The sequence below is a fragment of the Canis lupus genome, chromosome 2 (genome assembly GCF_048164855.1).
Source record: "Canis lupus baileyi chromosome 2, mCanLup2.hap1, whole genome shotgun sequence".
NCBI lineage: Eukaryota > Metazoa > Chordata > Mammalia > Carnivora > Canidae > Canis > Canis lupus.
The window spans coordinates 6,993,214-7,017,126 of record NC_132839.1 but is presented as its reverse complement, the minus strand read 5'-3'; the positions used below and the strand labels follow the sequence as shown (position 1 = coordinate 7,017,126).

The 23,913-nt window shown below is 32.2% G+C and overlaps 1 non-coding gene across 1 annotated transcript; it reads right to left on the bottom strand.

Annotated features, from left to right (window-relative positions):
- Positions 1-6,378: 6,378 nt before the first annotated feature.
- LOC140623759 (U6 spliceosomal RNA) lies at positions 6,379-6,483 on the bottom strand. Its single transcript, XR_012023300.1, has one exon. It is a non-coding gene; the product is annotated as a U6 spliceosomal RNA (small nuclear RNA).
- Positions 6,484-23,913: the final 17,430 nt, after the last annotated feature.

Below are 23,913 nucleotides of genomic sequence, written 5' to 3'. Positions count from 1 at the left end.
GCGTAGCCCTATTTTTAACTTTTTGTGGAACCTCCACACTGTTTGCATTATACCAGTAATATGGCTGTACCAGTTTGCATTCCCACCAATAGTATAAGAGGATTCCCCTTTCTCCACATCCCCGCCAACATTTGTTGTTTCCTGTCTTGTTATTTTTTAACCATTATGACTGGTGTGAAGTGGTATCTCATTGTGGTCTGGATTTTGTATTTTTCCTAATGCCAACTGTTGTGGAGCATTTTTTCATGTGTCTGTTGGCCATTTGTATGTCTTCTTTGGAGAAATATCTGTTCATCTCTATGGCCCATTTCTTGCCTGAATTATTTGCTTTTGGGGTGTTGAGTTTGATAAGTTCTTTATAGATCTTGGATGCTAGCCCTTTATCTGACAACAATTTGCAAATATCTTCTCCAATTCTGTAGGTTGTCTTTTGGTTTTATTGACTGTTTCCTTTGCTGTGCAGAAGCTTTTTATCTTGAGGAAGTTCCAAGAGTTCATTTTTGCTTTTGTTTCCCTTGCCTTTGGAGATGTGTCTAGCAAAAAGTTGCTGTGGCTGAGATTGAAGAGGTTGCTGCCTATGTTCTCCTCTAGCATTTTGATGGATTCCTGTCTCACATTTAGTCTTTCATTAATATATTTTAATTATAAGTTTAATTCATGAATAATACTATTCCTTGCATAAATATAATAATCCCCTTATAAATTATGGGATATTATACTTTGAAGTAAAAATGTTTTTTTTTTTAATTTTTTTTTTTATTTATTTATGATAGTCACAGAGAGAGAGAGAGAGAGAGAGGCAGAGACACAGGCAGAGGGAGAAGCAGGCTCCATGCACCGGGAGCCTGATGTGGGACTCGATCCCGGGTCTCCAGGATCGCGCCCTGGGCCAAAGGCAGGCGCTAAACCGCTGCGCCACCCAGGGATCCCTGAAGTAAAAATGTTTTACATCCATTTGTATATAAGATTTGCTTATAGATTTATTTGCTATATTAATAATCTGTGTCAAATATTATCAATTAAATGTTCTTCAAAAACTAAAGACTATAACTAATTATATATAATTTAAAGTAATATAATAATAAAATGCCATTTAAAGTTAAAATAATTCAACAATTTATATGTGTCTAGATATTTTTGGGAATCATTTTTATTATTTTTCCTTAAATAATTGGCAATTGACAGATAAGTTGGGATACTTTTTCATTTTCATTTTAAAAATAGAAAATACAATTACTATAATATAGTCTCATAGATTTATGTGACTATAATATTCTTATATTCCTTTTTATAATATTCTTATATTATTATAATATTCTTATATATTCTTGTATTGGCCTGTATACTTACTGTTTTATCTTTTTATAACTGGTGACTTACTCTGATAATAGGTCTTTGGAGATATAATAAGTTTAAAACTGTGATGTGGGGCTCATCGGTTGAGCGTCTGCCTTCAGCTCAGGTCGTGATCCGGAGTCCCGGGATCGAGTCCCACATCGGGCTCCCTGCTACTCCCTCTGTCTGTGTCTCTGCCTCTCTCTCCCAGTGAAATAAAATCTTTTTTAAAAAATGAATAAGAAAGTTACAACAGTCACTGCAGTTTTATTTTTTTTTTAATTTTGATTGATACACATGCAGTATAAGTATCCATATCAGAGAGAAAGTGATATGGCTTAAAGAAATTCAAAGGATGGGTATATGACGTGGTTGTTCAATTATTCTGAGAATACCTTGAAAATACCTCTCCCACACACCCAAAGAATAACAGCTTCTTATAAACTAATTCCTAACTACTCGATAAGTTGCATTCAGATTCCTAGAAAATTATAGATCCGAATTTACTTTATATACTACTTCAATTTTTAATAAGTCAAACAGCAGAACAGGTGAAGAAGACTAATCTTGCCTAAGAGTTTTTGCCAGTAAAACTTACACATATATCCAGACTTACACACATATCCTTATTTGGTAGGATTTCATCTCCTAAATTTTTATCTCCACATGCGCTATGGCAAGCAAGCTTGTGATTATTAAAACTAGAGCCAAGTGTCCTCCATTCCTTCCCTTTTTTTCAAATCTGTAGCTGTCATTATATCAATGATTATATAGTTAATCAAAATTAACTAAACAAATGGTATCATCAGATGGATATAGTGTTACAAATGCATGAATGCACATCTGGCTAATAGTAGTGTTTTTCTCTGCAGATTTACCTACTCCCTGGTAAGTGGTAGTCACTGATAATTCTGTATACATACCTCTTTTTCAGGTGTCTCCTACCTATCTTAGCTTGGTGTGTGTGTGTGTGTGTAAGAGACAGAGAGAGAGAGAGATAAAAACACTATATATTTTCCAAACAAACATCAAAAAGATGGAGTAAAATTTAGGATTAATCCTTAGCCATTTTTGGTTTGCCAACTCTTCCTTTCATTGCAAAATGTAATAAAACACCCCTTTTAACAGGAACACATGCAAGAGACAACATCAATATGTGTGGGGGAGGGCTTTAGAGGAATAAGAATTTCATATCTCTGTTTTTCTATTACTTAATTGTGTTCACTCAGGGAATAGGAGGACATAATGCTTGACATCATTTCAGACCAAAAGCAAGTATTGCAATTTCAATTATAAGCAATCACTACAAGGATGAATTGAAATATTTAAAATTATAATGGAATAAAGCAAACTTACAACTGCTGAATAAAATCTTTTTTCAATATAACTTAAGAAGAAAATTACTTATAATTTGAGCTATAGATAAAAATAGGAATTTTGAGTGATAGAATAATCTTATCTAATTGTTCGAATATGATGACTTTATCTTTGATTATACCTCTTCTCTTTGTCAATAAGAAAAAACTAGAATAATCCTCTAAACCATCAGTTTGTGACTTCTCTAACTTATACTTTTAAATCAGATATTTTTCTCAGTAATATGTAAGCCAACCTCTGTCTTTCTTCTTACCTATCCTCATTTCAGCTTTTCTTAAAGTGCTAATTACTTGGAATGAAATAAAAGAAACAATCTTACCATTTCCTCATAATTTCCTCAGGATAAAGAGATTTCTAAAGTCCATTGATGTCTTTTCTTAATGATTTGTAAGTTTAATTTTCAACAGACTAAAATGTTAGAATTCAACATAAAAATATAGTTAACAAATTGATTATTCTACATAATCATAATACTTGGTAATTTCTTTACACATAAATAGTCCAAATTAATTAAATTAATCCGTTTCATTCAATTATTATAACATTCCTATAATGTCTAATAATTAGTTAAATTGGAATAGTCACATTTCATATGTTGCTTTCTGTCCTCGAGAAAAAAATAACAAAATCTTAGCATGCATGGTATACTATCTGCAGCCTTCCTATAAAAATAATTTTAAATTATTTTTTAAGTAGAAAATATTGTCACTTACATTGCAAAGGAAAGGCAAGTAGAAACCATAGCCTATGTGATTTGGCATCATCAATTGCATCATCAAGGCAAAAGAACTTTCTTAAGTGGTCTATCACATTCTCTTTCTGAAACAAAAAATGAACAAATTTTCCCAAAAGAGGAAACATTTTATGTCATATGCACTGTCAGTATTTAAACACAAGATATAAGACTTAAAAGACTATCAGCTTTGGAAATTATTGTTTCAGTGAAAAAAAAAAACATACCTATTCCTCTCCCTTGCACATTCTGAGCTCCCATCTTATTCGGAGGGTATAATACCTAGTACTATACATGCCAATGAGCAGAGAGACAGACACTCTGAAGTTCTGTTATACTGACACCTTACAAGAGAGGGATAATCTTCTGAACACTGTTGTTCAGAGAACAGCTTCAAACTTTATCAGCTTCCATAGGTTAGTATTTGTAGCAGGAGAATATAACTTTCTGGAGACAAGCTCAATAGAATTATTGGATATTGCATATTTAACAACTAAAGGTACAAAATTGAATTCAGAAGAAGCAATTTATGAGTGTTCCTATTTACAACCAGGTGGTTGAGGGGGGTTGAAGAGGTGTCAATAGACTATTTAGATCAACCCATGCAATTTTGCCCTTATAGGGTCCCTACTGACCACTCAAGCACCAGCAAACTGTATCCCAAATGGAAAAGCTGATCCTTATATTCATAAAGAACCACAAGGGACCCCAGATAGCAAAACAATATTGAAAAAAAATGTTGGGGGACTCTAATGCTCAATGTCAAAACTTACTATTAAGCTGTAGTACTCAAAACAGTTGGTAGTAATATAAGCATAAACATATAGAACAATGGAATAGAATTGAGAATCCAGAAATAAACCATAACATATATGGTCAATTGATTTAAATTTTATATAATTTTCACATGTGATTAAAATATTACTCTACTTCTTTTAAGTAACTTACAATGCAAATATCATTCTTAACATACAGACTATACAAAAATACAGGATGGACTATGAATTTCAAATAGTTAATTCATCCTAATGATGGTGAAAGCTGTACCCAGAAAGTACTACTCTTCCTATAAACTACCTACTAATTCCAATTGGATTTCTTTCTCTATACTTTGTTTACCACTCTATTATTTCACCTTCTCTTCCACTTTATATTCCAAGTTATAATTCTATAGATTTTTATATTCCTCTAATCTGTTTAATGTTTTCAGAAAAATTCTTATTCCAGAATTTCCTGAATCATTCTACAACAGAAAAGTAGAAATTATAAAAATGGTTGATTTAGATTATCCTTCCACTAATAAATTCCTATTTTAAAAGTAGCATTATAACTGGGTTATTTTCTATGCTAATCACTAAGGAAAAGAGCCAGTCATTGAAGATTGAGACACCTGAAAAGTCCATATTCAAAAGCATCCATTCTGGAAGAACAGATACTTTTTATTCTGATCACATATGTAACATCTGGACTTAGAGACCTGACATAAATCAAGTGATCAAAATGTTTACTGTCATGATCAATTTGATGCTGAGTTTGTTTTTGTGATTACATCGTTTTAATTCCAGAATAGGTGAGGAGAGATCTGTTAAGAATGAAATTTACTAGGCTTTGAAAGAAGACACTGCTTCTTAATTTTAGGATGGAAAGAAAAAACTACCCGAAAACTACCCAGCTGTCCCTTAAAGGTGCTGGTGCAAAGAGAATTAAAGCCTGTTAATAGAAAATAGAAAGTATACATTTTTCAGAAAATCAATATATAATTGGGTTTCTCTTTGTAAGTTTTGTTTGTTACAGAATAACATAAAGATTATACTCCTCAAAAGAACAAAGCATATCTAAGAGGCCACAGTAACTAATGCAATCTTAGTGACTAAGAAAAAATATCTACATTACAGTAAGGTAAATAGAGTCAAAACTCCACAAATGGTTATTGTGCTGGTTGTTCTCTTTTGCTTTTGTCCTTGCCAGAGACATTTTTTTTAACAGAAAATGGTCATAAATTTGTTGATCAATTAAACACACTTATTTCCTCCCTTTCAACAGAAACCTCACAGTGTGCCCAGAGAGGTATTTTTACAGCTGTGCTACCTCCTTTAATGAATAAATTATGAAGTCTCCAAAAAAAAAACGCATAATGTAACAGTAAAACAAAATATTTAAATTTTGAGCCATTATTGTTTCCAATGCTATATTTTTAAGGTAGGGCATTCATATATTAACATAAATGCAAAACATTATTAAATACAGAAATTGTGGTTAAATCACTGAAATGGCAAACCAAATGTATTTGTCCTTCTCCTGAGAGACACTTGGTAACATGTGCACAAATAAAAAAATGCATTTAAAGTCCATAGCTAATGAATGACCAGAATGCGTGTACACATCTAGTCAGCTGAAGATTCAGATGTCAGGTGCCAATTGTCAAATGCAGTATTTTTGATGTTATGCTATTTTCATTTTTACCTTTTGAAATTGCTTATGTGAATATTTCACATGGAAAGTAGTAAAAAAAAAAATGTCAGGAAACTCACAGTAGAAAACAAATGCAAGTTAAGCATACCCAAAAATGAGGGAGGGTTATACCACTCCAAGCTATTAATTTTAAGAATCACAGTGGTCATCAAATAGAGATTATGAGATTAAAAACAGTTTATATATATATTATATATTAAATATATTAAATATATTATATTAAAATATATTTAAAAATATATAAAATGATATATAAATATATACAATATATAAAATATATTATATATAAATATATATTTATTTGAAATATGTATATATATTGGAGAAAGAAATATACATGATATATTGTTATAACTGAGAATGACAAAGAGGAAATGCAAGCATACAGAGCGTTCAAGCAATCTGTGTACTAATGTGGTTTACCTGAAAAGAAGAGAATAATCAGGTAAAGGACAGGCCTTATAAAACATATAAATCAGTTGAGTTAGTGTTTCTTTTTTTTTTTTTTTATGCTAATCTTCTCTGTATCGTTCCAATTTTAGTATATGTGCTGCCGAAGCGAGCACGAGTTAGTGTTTCTTAAAACAGGATATTGCACTACAGAATTGGGGGATGTAAGAATATAATTTTTTAAAACTACCCAATTGAGCATGAAAGAAGAAATACACAAGTCAATAAAGCAAACAATGGCATAAATTTCCTAAATATGTCATCAGTTGCAGACCAAGAATGCATTCCTTTTAAGAAATAATGAAGAAAACGTATCAATAAAGTAGATGAATAGTGATAGGGAACATAACAAGTTGGAGGGAGAACACATAAAGAAGACTATCTTTCATGTAAGCATGAGATAAATTTTTAAAATTCCAGGTTACAATTGAGATAAGTTAGTGTAACATATTTTTATTAAAAAAAAAACATTTTGAAGGACCCAGTTTATTAAAAGAAAAGCCACAATGTTAAATCAACAGTAGAGGAGGTATAATCAATTAAGTGAGAATTGGTTCAGAAAGCCACTATAAGATAGATAAAAGATGAAACTAAGACAGCAATCCCTGGACTTTTCCTGAGTTATGAGAGAGAATTCATCGATTACTAAGAAAATAGGGAACTCCTGAGATGAAACTGAAAGTAGAAGATAGGGCATCTGTGTGACTCAGTCGGTAAAGCTCCTGCCTTCAGTTTAGGTCATGATCCCAGAGTCCTGGGATTGAGTCCCAGGTCAGGCTCCCTGCTCAGTGGGGAGCCCGCTTCTCCTTCTACCCCTCTCCCTGCTTGTGCTTTCTCTATATTTCTCATTCTCTCTCTCTGTGTCTCTCTCTCTTTGTCTAGAATAAATAAATAAAATCTTAAAAGTAAATAAATAAAAAGTGAAAGATGGTTGGCAAGGATGTAGAAAGTCAATGATGCTCTCCCCTTAACTATCCAAGAATGGCTCAGTGGAAGGCTTCCTCACAGATCTGGAAGGGGTGGGACAATTAGTGCCCTGATCACCTTAGCAATTTTCTCATGTATATATGCAGGGAGATTGTCCATTTAAAAAATGTAGACCACACTTCCTTAGCTTTCCTAGGAGGATATCCAAGAAAAACCTAAAACATCAGGCCCCGGCAGGTAGGGATCAGGGGCCGGAGTTTGATCATCTGTATAAATCACCTCAAATCCCACGTGGCCTCATCCTTCTTTAGTCATGATCCCAGAGTAATAGTTTTCTGCACAGATGCTTATTTATTGTGGTGACTGTATGTCACGGTAACTAGAACAATGCTAGGTCTGTCAACTCTAAAAAATTCATAAACTCATCATATTGACGGTTATCTGATTAAGGAGAAAATATCTGATAATCCTAATGAAAAAAGAGCAATGTCAGGCATAGACATGGAATAGAAAAAGATCTAGATGACAAGATATATTTTCCCAAGAAACAAAACTCCATTTTCCTTCTTCTTGTTTTTCTAACTGGAGGAGAAAGAAAACAGAGTTCCTATATTATCCTATTTTTCCTCGTAACAAGCGAATCAGATCACTCCAAGGACCTTCATTTCATATTCACAGAAAGTAGGACTAATAGAAGCCAAAGTGACCAAGCCAGTATTTGCTAGAAAATGGTAGAACTGGAGTTGAAACCCAGGTGGTTCCGTCCATAGTCCAAACAACTAAGATGTTGTTCAGCACAGGGAGACACACAGGCTTGTGGTTAAAACCAATGTCTGCGAAGCTGGACTGCATGGATTGTAACCCAGATCTGTCACTTGCAGCTGTATAACTTGACAAATTTCTAAACCTCTGTTTCTTATTTTCTCACCTGTAAAATGGGAATAATAATTCTGCTGTCTTAAGGATTTTTATGAAGATTACATGAGTTATTGTTTATAAAAATTAAGAAGAACACCTGGCACGTAGCAAGTTCCACATGTTTTAAAGTAATTTGTCATCTTTGTAGCTGTAGGAGTGATATTTGCAAAGGCTGAAAAGCAACACTGAAAATTTTTCTCAAAAAAAAAAGAATAAAAAAATAAATAAAAAAATTAAAAAAAGAAAATTGTTCTCTATTTACTTCACTAGCTGTACTGTATGTACTAAGTTCTACTTGATTTTTGTTCTTTTTGACCAGCTGCCATATGGTTCCACATTCAAATACATAGGAGGTTTTTTGGAATTTGACATGAGTCTCAGACACAATTTAAAGTAGGCACCATTTTTCTGGAAACCTTGAACAGTAGAGAAAAGAAATAGCCAAGAAATGTTTTATGGTATGATCACATTGTTCATCCTCTTTTGGCTATTCCCATTTTTATAAGTTCTATACTTGATGGATTATGCATGGATAAAGGAACACAATGCTAACAAAAGGGATATCTATCGTCCAGCTGTCTTTGATGTTGAAATATGTCCTGAGAGTGCTAAGGAAAGTTTGTGAATCATGTTTAAGTATCAATATAATGTCCCATTCATCAGATGTCTTGATGTCCTTCCTATTCCATATTTGTCAGGGATTTCTTTATCATTTAGTATTACTCCATCATTTTACCTTCTTCTTTATTTAAAGAGCATCCGATATGATACTACCATCATTGGATTATTGTATGTACTTGAGATGATATAAGTAAAGACTGGACAAAAGCCAATGAACGTATAGTCAAATTATATAAATAATACTGACAAGTTGCATTCTTGATTTCAATTATGATCCTCCCCAATGATAAATAAATCTCTTATATTTCCAAAACTAGATAATTGCCCACTTTCTCCCCTTTTGGAGAAGGGGTTAATGGACTTCTTCTTCTTCAAACACCTTTACGGGGGAAAAAATGACTGACTTCACATAGAGCTTCACCATGATCATTATTTAACATACGATCACTGTCATCAAGACCATGTCTATTTCAGAGGAGTGGTTACCTTACAATATTGAGTCTGCAAAACATCCTAGTTCATTAGTTCTGGCTAAAAGAAAGACTTGGTTCATTACTCTGAAGAATTAACTCATCCATCATACACAGTAACAGAAAAGCTGGACCTCGGCTGCTATTCTTTTACAAATGATCATTTCCCCTCTAATGTTCTCTATCCTAAATTGATAACCAATTATTTTTCTACACTATCTTGCAGTTGATTCATAAGAAGTCTGTTTTTGTCACAACACAAATTTGATGCCTTGATTAATATTTATATATAATTTTACTTCAACTTTTATTATATACCATACATTTTGCATTGAAACTTCACCCAATATTTTAAAAGGATGTATATTATTCCATGAGAATTTGAACAATCTCCTTAAGCCTCACTTCACTCTGCTGTAAAATGTGATAAAAAATAATTTATATTTCACAGAGTTAGTTGTGAAAAAGTGATATAAAACTCCTAGCATAATATCTGCATCGAGTAAATGTTCAAAATATTAAATATTGACTAAAATATTAAATAAGCATTTTTTCTAAAAATAATAGAGGTATGGGGTGCCAGGGTGACTTAATTGGTTAAGCATCTGACTCTTGATTTTAGTTCAGGTCAGGATCTCAAGGTCATGGCCTCCAGCCCTGGGTCCCACTCCACACCCAGTGCAGAGTCGGCTTGAGATTCTCTCTCTGCCCCTCCCCCAACTCATGTACACTCTCTCTCTCTCAAAATAAACAAACAATTCTTTAAAAAATAATAGAAGTATATGCTTATTGTAGAAAAATGAAAAATATAGAAAACTGCAATGAAGAATATGTACCTATGATTTATTTAGCAATAAACACAGTTTTTATGTTTTAATCTTGGATCTATTGGTGAGAAGGTATGTATATGCTTAGCTATGTTTATTTGTACTAACACAAATACATGTCTATGTGTGCATATATCTAGCTACAGTTTTAGTTATATTTGTATATAGATAGCTACTTAAGATCGCATAGAATTAACAAAAATTATGTTAAATATATTTAATATATATTTATATTATATAATAACATAATATTTGATCAAGTATTATGTCATGGAAACTTACTTTATATCTAAAATATTATTTAAAAATATAATTTAAATACCTGCATATTATCCCTATGATATGGATGTATCAGAATGTATTAATTTAGTGTCTTGTTACTCTATATGTATTTTATTTCCATTATTAACTACTATAGATAATCCTGCATTGGAATAATTTGATTATAAGTTACTTGTAAATTGCCTTTTATTCCTTAAATTCTTTTCCTGAATGTATTGGATAGTAAAAGTTTTTTAAATTAATTTTTTTGATGAGGGGGTTTAAAGCAGTCATAATAACAGATTTTTTTTTCAGAGTAAAATGGATTTTGAGAGGCCATTTGTTGCAAAACTATGATTTTCAAAAAAAAAAAAAAAAGAACAACCTGATTTTACAGTTAAAGTTACTGATCATCAGACATCTAAGAGGCTTGCTCTGGGTTACACAGATAGGAAGTGCATAATTCATGCAAAAGTCTAGCCTGTTGATTCCTAGGACATTCCCTGATCTTGCCTCTGCACAACATTCTCTAAGAATATTTCAGTTATTTAAGTTAATACATAGGGCCTTTCTACTTTTCTGAATTTGACCTCAGATGAGATTTTTTTGTTTAACTTTTAACTCAGGAAGATATACTGTTTCCTTCTTCAGTCTTATGCACAATTGATATTTTTCTATTTCAAACGGTCATGCCTTCGAGATCCTCTCTCCAATCCATTCAGAGGATTGTTTACATGTGATTTATCTTTTTGCTATGAGAACTTCCTCCTTTATAGATAAGTATCATTATCTAGAAGTAAAGACTGTCCAATTATCACTATGGATTATGCCAATGTAAGCAGTCTAAAGTTTTGCTTACTACATCATTTTATAACTATTATTTTACCTTTCTAATGAGCTTCAGGGTAAAGGTCAATGACAAATCTGGCTGATATTTCCCGTTCCCTCAGTTCTAGCAGTGTGCCTTAAACACTGGAGAAAAACGATGCATATTTGTCAGATGAAATTCTATTAATTTTTTGAGGAGGATTTTAATTATAACCAAATGCAAAGTAATTAAAACACAAATCAAGTGTTTATATTTTCTAAGTCAATTAAAAAATCAGACTAAAATAAAGAAGCTGATAATGAAATTAAAAACAAAACAATTTATATGACTTTTTGTTTACAAATTTTCAATTTCTACCCCCAATTTGTCCATAAAACATCATTTTGCAGGATGCAGAAATCAGAAAGTTAGACATGGGCATGTAATTTGTCTATCCAGTTGAAGAAAAGTTTTGACTTTAATGCTTAAGAAGATGACTTATTTTCATCATGCAAGCTTTTTCAAAAAGAAGATGCCTCAAAAAACCTCTTAAACCAACTTTCTAAAAAGTATATTTATTAACTAACATCAATATTTTTCAGTATTGGTATTTCAATATATCCAATCCTAGGTTCTTTTGTTCCTAACTTTCCCATATCCCCACCTTCTTGACATTGGCTCCTCTCTAAATTTTGATGTACAGGGATTGTTTCCATGCTAATCTTAATAACTTCACTATGGGAACATGGAAATAAAATTTGAAAAAAACATTTCATTTTAATCTATTCTGTGAAATAGTACCTTTATTTCCAGTGGCAGTCAACATAGCTGTTTTTTTTTCTTTTTCCTTTAGAGTTATTAAATAATTTATTTTCTGCATTGCATTTTCAGAAATCATAGAAATAAAGATATATCATGACATCATAAATAGCCTTTGGGGAAACAACAATCATTATATCCCCCAATACATCACAAGAACAGAATGTCTTCAGCTATTGCTACTGTACAGAGTTAAATAACCCTCATATTAAATGTATTTATTTTTCAGTGATTTCATTAAGATTTTTGAAACAGAATAACCTTCTTTCCTTTTTCATTTTTCCCTAGGCTCTGAATATATCCAGCATGTGTTAAGAGATAACCCAAAAGATTCTATTTACCTCATATTTAAAGATAATAAAATTTCCTCTGAGTTGAAAAAAATAAATGAATTTTATTTATTTAATGTGGACAAAAATGATGGGCACACTTACAGAAAGCTGATAGAAATTTCAGACATATTTATAAAACTGATGTTGGAAATATAACCATTAGGGCTTAGAATAAACTGTACTAATTCAAAATGGACTGTGGCTTAAAGCATTACAATTTTTTCCTCTTTTAAAATTGATTGAAGGTCATCTAAGGCAATTTAATTTCCCCAAGAATTAAAATTCTGGATGTGGTATTTGTCAAGAAGCTCACAGCTTCTAGAGTTTTCTTTCTATCAAATCAAAGGGGCATTACTGCTATTCTTTGTTTAAGAAGAGCACACCTTCTCGGATTTTTATTGTTTTCAAGGCTATATTGTTGATTCTATTGTCATAAAGTACTCTGATACATGGGCACTGTGATCCATAAATTAATAAATAATAGTGCTTGTCTAACCACAGGCGCCAAGGCTTCTCTGCAGCATTTCTTTCCTAGAGTATATTCAGCACCTTCCTTCTATTATTTCAGATGCTTCTTTAATTAAGTGGCAAATGCTAAGAGGCAGATGATTTTCCAGGGTGATGGCCAGGCCCCCTATCTATCAGCATTTTATTCTAGAATTTCAAAGTGATTACCATTTGGATCTGTATAGTAAGAAAGAAAGAACTGACGTGATTACCAAAAAATAGGCGCTGACTGCTCTCAACACGGAAACTGTGATTGTAATAAGACAGATTAAATGCATGCCCTGTCACAGCCATAACTTAATGAACACACTTTGGTATTACATTTTATCAACAAAATAAGAATATATCAGGTTCATGTTTAGATATAAAATGTGACTATCAAGCCAAAGTCCTGATTGGACATCATTATTGAAATAACTGCATTGAACCTCTTCAACATTAGGCAGGATCTAATACTTTCCAAAATCCTCAGAGGAACAGAGATATCCTTGGGATCAGCCATTGCTAATTTAACGTATCACAGAAATGCATTCGACTGATGTTGGCAAAAATACCTGGAAAATTGGAGGGCATCGTTTTCAATCAAAATAAATACCAAATAAAACAGTATACTATGTTAGGAAAAACAGGAACATAAAATACATATTTTCCAACTTTTGGTTAGGCCAGGATTACATGTAACATAAGAAATGTGAATAATCTGTTCACAATCAAATCTTAACCATAACACGAGAAAATATTTGCTTTACATGGGTATGCCAAAGAAGAAAGTTGCTGTATTGCATTACAGTAAGTGATGCGATCAATACTAAATCTTTCTCAGTGCTAAAAACAAAATAGAGCTTACCTTCAAGATTTAGAGAGCATAACTCAGTACAATTACCTTAACCAATCAAAGCAGCAAAATACTCATAGCTTGTTACTCACTTAACAGAACAATTAGTCTCTATAATTGTCTTATGCCTAAGGAATGACTTAGTTGGTATCTAGATAATTGTTCCAATTCAAAAATACTTCTTTTAATCACTTCCCTCCTGCTCCTAGAATAGATTGCTACTCAGTTTATTGCTAAATTTTTTATTTTTTTAATCTCAATAAGATTTTTATTAGAACTAAGAAATCTGATGCAGCATTATAGTTTATTGTTATATACATGTAAAAACCATAAATCTAAACCAACATTTCTATACATTATCAGGTAATAAAGAATCTCAGCACTAATTTATTGCTTAAAAAAAATTGTGGTCATTTTGGACATATAAAATCCTGAAACTGCAAATATTCTAGTAAAAATTCCTTGGTAGCAAATTAATTTCAACTAAATGTCTTCATTAAAATAAAACCTTTATTTAACATTACCTTTTGTTTTTACTTATTCAAGAAGAACATATCTTATATGATTCAAAAATAAGAAATTTGAATCTCATTGGCCTAATCGTAAACATTTTACCAATATCTTATGTACATTTCCAGTGTTATCCTGGGGAATCTTCCCATGTCAGTATGTAGGGAGCTTTATAGTATTTTATTTTGTGCAAGACAAATATTTTATAGAAATTATGCCCTCTTGGTGGAATTGATAGAAATAATAAAAACAATAGACTGTTATTTCCAGTACTATTTATTATTTATTATTATGAATAATTCTACAACAAATAGTCTTGAATGTTACCTTACAAACTTGCAGGTATAAATTCCCAGACAATAAATGCCCAGAAGTCAGATTATTGGGTTGAATGTGTAAATAAACACCTTTTTTTAAATTTTGATATATTTCTCCAAAATATGCTGCATAGGATTTGTAGCATTTTTACACTCACCCCCAAAATTAATGAAAAGACTATCACTGAAATTTTGCCAGGGAGTATACTGTCACAGTTTTTATTTCTTCCAGTGTCATAGATGAAAAATGGCATCTTAATGTAGCTTACTTTGCAATTCTGATTATGAGTGAATGGCAGTATATTTTATATGTTTTAAACCATTTATCTTTATTTTTCTGTATAATGTCTGTTAATGTCCATGTAGGTCCTCTTTTCTCTACTGAATTTTGAATTTACCATTATTTTTTTAAAATGATTATGAACGTCATTAAAGTTAAACACCTTCTGTTTAAAAATATGAATAAATATTTAAAAAGAAGTATGCCCAATGACAGTCCTAAAACTTTATTTTATTAACTCTCCATCCTTAACCATTCAGCATATAGTCAACAAGGCTATAGCCATCCCATTTGTGAGAGGATATCAGCAATCTTTAGGACATATGTTCCCACCTTCACGAGATCACACACCAACTATCAACCAATGTTTCTTTGGAAGTTTCAGGAGTGATGTTGGAAAATTGTCAATTTATCTCGAGAAGCTCTAAAATAGATCTAAATAGTTCATTAATTAAATTAATTCCAAAGCCCCTCTGTACCTAAGACTGGCTATTTACTCCCTATATTATTATCCTTTGCAAAAATGTCCAATCATACGGCTAATACCCCTTGTTCTGCAAATATATATATACATACGTATATATGGGCATGCATATATATATAATATATATGATGTACAATATAGATCTTCTAATAATACAATTTTAACTTAGAAATTTCAAGTTAGAATATAACCCCCTCTGAGGCAAGTTACAATCCAAACACACACACACACACACACACACACACACACACACACACAAAACAAAAAATTAAATTCTGAAATAAAAATCTTTCCTCTTTTGAATTAAAAAATTAAATTTACACCCAAATTCTTATTCTCACCTTAGCCAGATAAGTACTTGAGTCCTAAGCAGAGTTATGGTACTTTCTGTTGCTACAACTTCATGAGATCAAGCATAATTATTTCAAGACTTTATAATGTGAATTATTTTATCCCTATTGCTCTGATATTTCTCACGTTTTTTGGTAAAAATTTTATTCAAGCTTGTCAGGAATACAAAAAAACGCACACAAATATAACAATAAATTTTCATGACATTAACATCTCACATAATCAGTACCCACCCAGATTAGGAAAATGAGACATCACTGACAGCATAGACCCTCATCATGTTCTCCCTGGTCACGATATCCTCCCCTCACACCCCAGAAAACCATTATATTGATATATAATATTGTAGTTTAGATTTGCCTGTTTTTGAAATTCATATTAGTGAAATCATACAGTGCATGTTCTTTTGGGTTTGGCTTCATTCTCAAAGTATGCTCTTTCATCTGTATTGAAATAGAGCAGTTGCTCATTGATTTTGTTGCCAAGGAGAATTCCAGAATGTAAACAATCTACAATTTATCCATTGTACAGCTGGAGCTATTTTTTAAAGATTTTATTTATTTATTTGAAGGAGAAAGAGAGAGGAGAGCATGAGCAAGTGCAGAAGCATAGGGGGAAGGAAAAGAAAAGGGAAAGAATCTCAGCACAGAGCCTAAATGGAGCTTATGACCCTGAGATCATGACCTGAGCCAAAACCAAACATGTCTGATGCTTAACCTACTGAGCCACTCAGGTATCCCAGAGCTATTTTTAATAAAAAGTAAATACACTTGTATATGTCTTTTGGTAATTACATATTCACATTTCTGTTTAGTATATGTGTAAGATCATGATTATCTGACCAAACGGTATATTTTATGTTTAGCTATAGTAGATAATGCCAAGAATTTTCCTAACTGGCTATACCAAATTTCACTTTACAACTGGTTAACGAGAGTTTCAGTTGCTGTGTCTTTTGCCAAAACTTAATATTACCTGTCTTTTTAAAAATAATTTTAATTAATTAATTAGTTAATTGATTTAATGAAAAGAGAAAGAGCAAGCAAAGGGAGAGGGACTAGAAGACTACATTCTGAGTTCAGAGCCTGATGGTGGGGCTCCATCTCATGACCCTAAAAACAATGACTTGAGCTGAAATCAAGAGCTGGCTGCTTAACGAACTGAGCCATCCAGATGCCCCATAGTACCTGTCTTTTTAAATTTAGTCATCTGATTGATGTGCAGTGGCATCATATTATGGCTATAGCTTACTCTTTTTATGAATAGAGATGTTAAGCATCTTTTCACATGTAAATGGCCTTCAGAAATCAGTATGTGTAAAGTTGAAGACTTCTCTCTCTTTTCTAAGTGTTGTCTTCCATGTTCTTACTTATTCGTAGAATTTTTTATGTATTCTAGCACAATTCCACTGTTGGTATATTGCTATTACGATCTCTGAAATTTTGATTTGCCTTCTTAAAGACTTAATTTTTTAATATATAGAATTTTGAAACTTAGGGTCCAATTAATATTTATTATTTTTCCAAGGTTTCATTTGAGTGGGGAGAGAGAGTACATGAGAGTGGGGAGGGAAGGCAGAATGAGTGGGACAAGACAAGCTGAAATCAGACTCCCCACTGAGCAGGACCCAGAGATCATGACCTGGGCCAAAGGCAGATGTTTAACTAACTGAGCAACCCAGGTGCCCCCAATTAATTTTTTTATAGTTGAATTTTCTGTCCTTTTAAGAAATCTCTGTCTACCAAATGCTCATGAAAACACAGAAATATTTTTCAGCGTTTTCCTCTAAAAAGTTGATAGATTTACCTTTCCTGTTTAGATTTTCTTATTCATATGAAATTGATCTTTTCTTTGTAGAATAAAAGTGAGATCAGTTAGTATTCATTCATCCTCCTCCTCAGATTGATGTCTATTTGTCTCAGCACCATTTAATGAAGAGATCATGGCTTCCTTTCTGCATAAAGTGACACCTTTGCCATAAATTGAATGACCATATACACATGATGTACACATGAGTATATTCCAATGTTCTATTAGTTTTGATTCCTTATCTTAAACCAAAGTAGCATGTATTTCAGTGGAAATACAGATTATTGACCTGTCTGCTTTGCAATTCTTTCTTTTTATACAATTCTTGAAGTTTTGGTTCCTTATTCTTGGTTGATCAAGACTTCTAGATGATTTAACAAACACACATAGTTATACAGACACACTTTGTATATTTAAGTATTATCAATTATATATAATATATTCATTGCAATATTCTTTTCTACTATGCAAGTTGTGTAGTAAGGGTAAAAGACACATAGATTTGGCAAACAACATTGCCAGGATTCAGGACATTTCTGCAAGGCAATCCCAGCTTCAAGTTCCCTCTGGGATTGGCTAAGGCATTTGTGACTTCACAGCAGTCCATTGTTTTCCTCTGCTCAGTCATGATTCTTTGTCTCAGAGTCTGATTTCTAGTGAACATGACCTGTGATATAGATAAGGTACACATATACACACACATACAATTTGCATTTGCGCTTCATCTGCTTTTCCTAAGCAACTTTATTGTACCTAGAACTTGCTATCCCTATGCTTTGCTTTTCAGACAGCATGGAAAGATAATATGGTATCCAAGATAATCAGAAATCATATCATTAGTCCTGCTGTTTTTAGAAAACAAATCAATCCTTAGCTCCTAGAGAAGTTGCTCCATAAGGATTTTATTTGAAGGGCTCAATGCTTGGTAATGGAGTGATGGTGGTCCTGATGGTCACGACCTACCTGTATGAAGTGCCTTTGTTTCCTATCCAATCTACTCAATGAAATGTAACATGTGACCTCTGCCTATCACAGTCAAAGAGAATTTTAAGCTAAAACTGCACTTGTGCTATTAGTGCATGCTACACAGGCAACTATTTGTGTGGCAAATATTGTTCTGATCAACAAATCTAAAAAGATTTGGTACTATCTCTGCCAAGCTAATTATCCAGACATAGCTGCACCTATGTTGTTCCATACCAACATTCTAGGAAAGTCTCCTTCATTTGACTAAGATGGCTTTTATGGACCACACAATTTCTGAGGCCAAGGTGACTGGTATATACTTATTCTGCAATGGCCTGTATGTAGTTGCTTAGACAAATAGTCTATGTTTTCTGAGATACTAGATTTTACTTAAGTGAGGTCTTCAGCTTTTTTTAAGCACTTAGGATCTAATGCATGTAGCTCTCTGAAATAGCTACTATGTTATGGTAAAAAAAATGCACTATGTTATGCCATAAAATGCACTGATTTGCTACCTTGAAAATGCTGCTTATTTGGTACTTAATGCCTAATGCCACATGTCCAGATTTTAGTAGTAAAAACCAAACAGCACAACCATTTAAGCAAGCCTCATGACTACAAAATACTGCCAAAAGCCAACTGTTTAAAGGGTAAAGCCATGTATTATCCACTCCAAATGAGTCTATATTTTGCTCCCCCCAAGAGTAATTCTTTATAACACTGTTCTGATTTTAATTTATTCCCCAAATCTTCAGAAGATTCTACCCCTGTGACAGTATGAAAGAGAGAATGGAATATATGCTACCAACAGGTGGCTTATGCATAAAAAGAAGAAACAGACAAAAGCTACCTGATGGAGCACATTTTCTTATTTTAAAGTTCTCTACCAATCATCAAGTCATATATTCTACTTATTTCCAATAGTGAGTTCTTAAAAATGTAACATATATATTTACACTAATAACACAAAATAAATTAATACTTACTCTGAACAAGAGATTCATGAGAAAAAAAAGAGAAAGACCAATTTCAGATTTGATACAGAAAGGTAAAAGATAATCTTGACATTTCTCGTCATGCCACAAAGAGAGATAATACTTAAAGAGTACTAAATTTAATCAGAAGGACTCAGGAAACAATGTGAGATGACTTCCCTTTGAGCAAAGATCAGCTAATTTGATAATCAATAAGAATCATAGTGGCAATGAGTTTAAAAACATCAAGTGTGTGTTAATGTATGAGTTTATACTAAAAGTTTATACTTTTATACTAAAAGATAAAAGTCAACATAGGAGGTTGCTATTTTGAAAATTAATAGCATTTTTTTCTCCTTTACTATTAAAAGGGCACCTCACAGTAACCAAATAGCTGATTACACCAAATAACCTCTTTTTTATAAAGTAATTTTGTATGTAAAAATTAGTTTTAAAATAAGAATATCATAATGTTGTAACCCCTAGTTAAAGGATGGATCTAAACAGTAATATTCAGTGTTTGCTAATATTAAAAAAATAAACAGCTAATTGAAATCAGAACAGCACTTTGAAATGCATTTTTCAAATTACCAAAGTCTTGAGGTCTATCTACCAATGTTCAGAAATTACACAAGAGAGAGAAACCTGTTAGACGTGTTAAATAGCAGCATGAGGATATAATTAGCAAAATCCAAATCTCAGAAATTCTGACAAAATTATGACTCCATTTATTCAACAAGTAAATTGTAACCTATATACACATACTAAGAAAGAGAAAACCCATAGTTTAAACCTACAATTTTAAAACTGTAATAGATACACAAACTTGCTTGAATGTATTAAACTCCTTTGAATATTTAAGCAAACTGTTAAAAAGTATTGCTTAATCAGGGAAACATGGACATGTATTAACTATTTACTGGTAATTTATTTTTTAGCATTATAACAATGGTTTATTGTAAATAATTCTTATATTTTATAATATTTTGGATTAAATGACATTGATGCTAGGATTCACTTTAAATTAATCTAATAGGAGATTTCTAATAGTTGAGATAAGATCAAACAAGATTAGTCATGCTTTGATAATTGCTAAAACTAATGGATAGATAGATATGAGTTTATTGCAATATTTTTCCATGTTAGAATATTTATGAGGTTGTTCACAATAGAAAGCTTTTTATTTTTAAAGATTTCAAAAATGGCTTTTGAGGACTATGATCCTGGAATGATGAGTTCTGGCTGGGCAGAGGACCTTAGATCTCCATGTTTGCCTCCCCTTCCACGTTTCCTCCAAAGCCCCGCAATAAAATGGTTTGATGCCCCCAAAAAACAAATAAATAAGTAAATAAATAAATAAATAAATAAATATTTTAAAAAATGTATTTATTTATTTTAGAGAGAGGAGGAAGACGTGCATTAGCAGGGGGTAGGGCGGAGGTGGAGGGAGAGAGAATCTCAAGCAGACTCTGTGTTGTGTAAACCTGATGAAGGACTCAATTTCAGGACCCTTAGATCATGACTTGAGCCAAAACCAAGAGCCTAACACTTAATCCACTGAGCCACCCAAGCATCCCAAAGCTTTTTATTTTTTAAAGATCAGTTCTTATGTTCACTATTTTTTGTTTGTTCATAAATTGGAAATTTCTTTGGTAAGAGTTTACTGATAGTAAATTATCGGTTTTTATTTGTCTAAAGTTTTTTTTATCCTCAATCTAAAAATAATTTTTCTCTCTTTGGTAGTAGTCCATACAGAGGAGAAATGAGAGGGAAGTTATCTGCCTACCTTTTTTACCATCTCCAATGTGCACTAAATAAAGTTCATTTCTCAGAGGGTTAGCTCCTGTCATCCTTCTGGGTTGTATCATCTGGCAGCTACTAATTAAGCAAGATCTTTAATCTACATTGTGGTATCTTGTTCAAGGCAGAAGCAGAGTAGCTGTTTATTGTTTATCTACTCCCCTAGAATATAAGTTCTATGAGAAGGAAAAAAAATTGTTTTTGTCTTTATCTAAAACATATCCCTACCAATTATAACAGAGCTTGCTACGTTGTGAATTAAGAAAGAAAAAAGAAGAAAGAAAGAAAGAAAGAAAGAAAGAAAGAAAGAAAGAAAGAAGAAAGAAAGAAAGAAAGAAAGAAAGAAAGAAAGAAAGAAAGAAGAAAAAAGAACAAATGAACGAACTTGAACTTGAAAATGAATGAATAAACTTTGTTACATGGGAAAATTTCACCCAAAGCCATTTAAATAAATCTCTTTAGTGATGGCAATATCAAAATTATGTTTTTTTTCAAAATTATGTTTTTATTATTTCCTGTGTAACTGAATAAATATAGAAAAAAAGCACCCAAGGTTATTTCTAATTAAAGATTATTATTGTGAGACAAATAATGTAGTTAATATTATCATTCAAGATTTCCTAGTACTTGGGTTATTTTCTTTAAAAGAAATAAGAAACTGTACAGTTATTTTTAAAATTTTAAAATTAGAAAGAGTAATATGATCTATGCCAGACATTTTGGATGAAATACCATTGCAAATTCATGCCTGATTTAGTGAGTGAAGAATGCCATTTTCTCCAGCATCACTACGATTCGTGAACCATGGAAAAATAACAAAAATAACTTTGGAGAGGACCACAAAGGAATTTTATCTTTATCATAAGTTTGATAGGAATATTTAAGTCCCAGACATGTGGTAATGTTTAGGGGGGAGTGGGGGGCTCATTTAAGGTTTTAATGATTTCCATAAAGAGAAATGCTTGGAATATTTTTAGGGAAAATGAATTTCTGGCAATCTATCAGAGTTTTAAACTCTGGCAACTGAGATTGGTTTGCGTTACATTACTTGACATATATTTCCCGAAAATTATTAGTATTTGGATAATTTCTTTTGATGTCACTGAAAAAGAGAGGAGGTCAAAAACGACAACTAGTTCTCATAAAACAAAACAAAACAGCGAAACACAGAAACCCAAGACAGAATCATTGTGAGAAACAATACTACATGGTTTCTAAGAATAGAAATTAAAAGCTTTTGGATACCATATCTTTATAATTATTTACTATAATTAATTTTTATAACTCTGAAACTAATCATTGAATAAGTGATGGTTGTACTGTCAATTGTAAACAACCTAAAAACCCCATCAGCCACGCTGCAGTCAATTAAACTGTTGTGCATAAATGCAGCAAGACTTTCCAATGCTTTATTCTCAGACTATTCATGAGCGTAATAGACCGTGCTATTTCAATGCAAAATGCAGTCAGCTCTTTATTATCCTCACTAATGGTGCAGATAATCCAAAGTGTTAGATAATCCTCAAACCATTTATTGTGGCATAGAAATAGACCTTTTAAGGTTAAAAAAATCCTTTTTAAAATTGGGTTTGATTTATCCACTGAGAGTTAGACACATCTGAGACCTTTCTGTCCTTGCACACGGCAGACAGAGATGGAGGTTCTCCTTAGACCTCCATTAATACTACAACTTTTAGTCCATATTTTTATTCAGTGAGGCATTACTTTGCAACGCTTTCATAGATTGTTTGACTGATAGATTGACTGATTGATTGATTTTACTTACATTTCTAAGTAAGAGGTATACTTTTTTTCCATAAAAGTAATGGACTCAAATTTCTTCTAAGACCTGTCATCCTGCCCTTGCACTAAACAGCACTCAAACTTTTGAATTGCTGGTTTGAGAACAAATATTACATTTATTATTTCACTACTAGTCTTCCATGATACTCTTCTCTAGGTTATATATTTCTCTTTATCTAATTGGCATCTGGTAAATGTGCATTATCTTATTTAAAAATTGAACAGTAGGATATGTGTTCGTTATAAACATCCCTCCTTTACAGAACTATGATTGAGAAGGACACTACAAATCCTTCTATAACAAAAGTTAACTGAGAAAACTAGGGCACAGAGACTAGTTAACTTGCTGAAGATCAAGAAAAGAAATAGCAGGTGCATTTTTAAATTTTTTTTTTGCATTTTTAATATTCTGTTTTACTCAAAACGGATGAATGCAAGAATATTCTACATAATGTCAGCTAATCCCACAAAACTTCTACTAGAGTTTGAATGTAATTTAATTCTAGAGTCTTTCTTCTCCTATGTGTTTTTCCACCCTACGAATAGTAAATTATGGCTGAAAATTTGCTCAGCATTTTTTAACATTAGTTTGTTTCCAGAACAGAAACTCATGGAATGTAACAGAAGACTATTTCAGAAATATACTTGATAGCCGAGGTATATTCGCTGGGGATTTCAAATTAATTACGGAAAATCACAGTAAAAATTTAATCGTTTGCTAGAGAGCATTTATATCTCATTTTGCTTCCTTGTGACCACAGAAAAATATGTAGTGAATTACATTTTCCATTCAATTATACATAAAGTGTTATGCCCAGTTGAGTGCTTATTCTATAATCAGTGAGAGCAATTAGAAATTGGTGTCTATAATTACACAATTTAATATTTATTGCATACCAATGTTTTTAAAAAGGGAGCTCCATCTGG